Raw genomic sequence first — 4,037 nt, 5'->3', positions numbered from 1 at the left:
CAAGCAGGGTGGGAGTGACTGCTTGCAACTACAAATAAGTATCTAGCTTGGGGGAACTAAATAAAGAATGTGATTAAGAACTTTCTTCTTAAAACATGAAATTACAAACCACAGCAGGCTCAGTTACAAGCTTGCTCACGATTTGGGGATAGTCAAATATATTCTTGATGCTTCTTATGCTTCTGGTTATAACCACGTAGCCACTGGGTGGAGTACTAGAAAGAGGATTTAATTAGGTACATAAAATGCCAGATGTAACCACTGAGGGAGCGACACACTTTAATTGCATTTTCTTTGTATTTATGGTTGAAATTGTAACCAAATTAGGTACTTTGAAAATAGACAAAATTTGCACAAACACATTTTATAAAAGGCTTGACAAATGTCAGTGTACAAAATTGTATGCTTTCACTAACTGGAAGCTCCTGTATTTCAGTCAAGTTTGGTTTTCTATTTAACCCAAGTTTTAAGGACTCCTTTAAAATTTCAATCAAGGTTGTCATTTATTTTAGGGAATATGAATTGGATGAGAGCATATTTAAATCCAAGCATTAAATCATCTTTTAATGGGAAATTACTATTTCTTGGAAGCTTTTATTTTATTGCCACAGCACTGAAGATCATCTGAATGCTACAAAATGGAGCATTTTAATCAATAATGTGAGTCTGGTGGGTCTTCAGAATTCCTTCCATTACTTCAAGCAATATTTGTATTGACATCTTTATGCACGACACACATGATTTCAAAATTCAGAAATCTTTTGTTTGCTTCATATATTTTAAAAATATTAGACTAATAAAAATAAGTTCCTTCATAGAAATTAAAGGCATGAATATATACATATATATATATATATTTTACTTTTTAAAATTTTTTGATGGTGCTGTGTGGCATGTGGGATCTTAGTTCACCAACTACGTCAAGCCAGTGCCCCAGCAGTGGAAGCACTGAGTCTTAACCACTGAACTGCCAGGGAAATCCCGGAATGAATATATATTTAACAATAAATGGCTCCAGCTTCTCAAAACTTTACCACTTAAAATCAACTCAAAAACACCAATAATAATAAATGCAATAAAGTGAAGATGGCATTCCATGGTTTAATATTTGAACAAGTGAAAACATATGCATAATTATATTTATTGAACCTAAACAATCTTGTGAGTTAGGAATTATTTTATCCATTTTATAACTAAAGAAACTGTGGCTCAGAGAGGTTAAGAATATCATCAAATATCACTTGGTTAAGGACTGAGACAGCTAAAATTTGATACCAGTTTCATCAGGCCTCAGAGCCAACACACTTAACCATGAACAATACAGCCTGATGAGAAGAAAGAAAATCAACTATCAGGCTGCCATAGTAAGCAAAAAGGGAGGCTATAAAGTGAAAGCAGTAGGAAATTACCCAGTGTGACTTCCAGCTGGGTGAAATCATTTTCAGTAACTGAAGTGTGAGACATTTCAAAAGAATAAATATCAGAAAGCTGGCAATTTAGATGTACATTATGAAAATATTGCACAGAATCAAAGTTGATTTTAGTGTGCACCTTGAAAAGCTATGTGGTGAGTAAGAACACAAATTGTGGAATCAGGCTATTCTGGGTCCAAGCTCTTGCACTTTTAACAGCTATGCAATTGTGGACTGGTAACCTTTTTAAGCCTTAGTTTCCAAAATATTTTTTTTAAAAATAGGGATAAAAATAATAATTCTGTCTTAGCTTGGGTTTCCCCTAATAGGAGAGCCCAAGGTAAGACTTCTATACAGGAAGGTTTTTCTGGGAAATGATCTTAAGGAAGGCTGGGAAGAGTCAAACCTGAACAAACATGAAAGGAAGACAAGGCAATGCAAGGGCAAATGGAGGTAGATCCCTCTGAAGAACCCTTGGAGCGTTATGTTAAATGCACCTCAGAACTGCCTCTCCAAGGGACAGTGGAAAAGGGGAGTGTTTCTCCTTCATTTCCAGTTGGGCAGAGTTGCCTTATGTTGTGTTAACATTCTCCTACTTAAAGGTCTGCATGTGTGCTAGAATAGTGTGGCGTGGAGGAAACCTACTTCATGGTGCTGGAGAAACACCAGGGCAGAAAGGATGAGATACTCCATAGAATCAAAGTAAGATTCTTTCAAATTACATATATGCATAACTAATTATTAATTATAGTAAAAACTGGAATAAAAAGGTGAGCCACAAAATTGTGATAGAATATCAGTAATTGCCAGAGGCTAGTGGATTGGATAAAGGAATTGACTTCAAATGTGTGGAATAGCTTTGGCAAATGTTCCAGATTGTGAATGTGGTGACTGTTACATAACTATTTATGTCAAAAAGTTATCTAATTGCACACTTAAAATTAATTGTTTTAATTATTAATATAATTACTAATAAATAGTATACCTCAATAGAGTTAATTTTAAAAGAAAAGGTGAGCCAAGCTGTGCAATACACACAGAGATGTCTGATGATAAGTGCCTACTTCACATCATCATGAGGAATCAGTGTAGTAATATATCCAAAGCACATTAATTAATACTTACATGAATAACAGTGGCTATTATAACTACTAATCACCTCCTTGAGATAATCCTGATGACTTTGAAATAAGTGGTAGAGTTGGGAAATTGAATTAGTTTAGAGGAAGACTGATTTAGCCTTGTCCTTATTCAAATTAGATGACTAATATTAAAACATACAAGTGACTTAACACTTTAGCACTTTCCAATGAGCACTTAGTGTGGAGCTAGATATTTGAGTGGGAGCCTCAAAGAAGAGATAGTTAATGGGAAAAAAAAGAGTAAATGAGAATAACAAGGGAGAATTTGCTGAAAGAAGTTCATCTTTCAATTTCAAGGAAATTGTTGAAAGTACAAAAGAAAGATGAAAACTGACATCCTTTTAATGAATACTTTGTGCCAAGGAGTTAGCATTATTATTTTTCATAACCACACTGTTGGGTGGATATGACTGTTTCTATTATAGAGATGAGGAAATTGAGGATTAGAGAGGTTAACCCACTAGCTAAAGGCTATTCAGTCAGTTCAGACTTGGACAGGTTTGCCTGATCCAGAATGTCTGACTGTAGCATGCCTGCTCTTTCTTGCATATCCTGTTTCCAGAAGAGTGAGAGTCAGAATTATGGATGGAGACTCAGAGTGGCCCAGGTCCATTGTCAAGATCTGGAAAGACATGCTGGATATAATGACTGATAGAAGGCAATGAAGGATAACCTTTAAGGAAATAGTTTCTTCCGTTGGCATGACGAGGTTCTAAAGGGATATGATGGTAAGGAAAATGCAGAGTCAGTGGGTGTAGATTTCTTGATGGAAAACTTTTATCTGTGAAAGAGGAAAGGGAACTATAGTAATATAGGTATCCCCATTAAAGGTCCAAGATCCAGATTTTTATTTGATGCAGCCAGTGTAGACCATACGGGTTCATTTGATTTTTCATCTCCTGTGTATGTATATGCCAAAGACAAATTACAGTCCTAAGCATCTGGCATTTAAACAACAGGATGCGACTGCTTTACACCAAAGGATACTTGTTAATACAGGAACATAGTAGCACCAGAGCACAGATGGGTCTTTTTGGGCTTCCCTGACAGCTCAGGTGGTAAAGAATCCACCTGCAATGCAAGAGACTGTGGTTTGATTCCTGGATTGGGAAGATCTGCTGGAGAAGGGATAGGCTACCCACTCCAGTATTCTTGGGCTTCGCTTGTGGCTGCCACCACTGCTTGCCAAAGGTCGACTCTCTTTTCAAAGAGCAGCTAAGAGATTGGTGCTCAGATAGTGAGGCAAAGTCCTGATTATCGTCTCTATCTCTGCTGATTCTAATTGTTTCTTTATGTAAATTTCAGAGGGTTTTTTTTTTCAAAATTAGAAAATTATTTCTTAGAATGGCACTGAGCCCCAAGCCACTGCAAGTGTGTAATCCAATTATTCTCCCAGATGCAGGAAAGTGAGGGACAATGAAGAAGACAGCTAGCGACTCAGGGAATAGGAAACGTGATGATAAACCTTTGACAAATCATTCAT

The sequence above is a fragment of the Cervus canadensis genome, chromosome 29 (assembly GCF_019320065.1).
Source record: "Cervus canadensis isolate Bull #8, Minnesota chromosome 29, ASM1932006v1, whole genome shotgun sequence".
In the NCBI taxonomy this organism is placed as follows: Eukaryota; Metazoa; Chordata; class Mammalia; order Artiodactyla; family Cervidae; genus Cervus; species Cervus canadensis.
Note: the sequence above shows the minus strand (reverse complement) of the source record.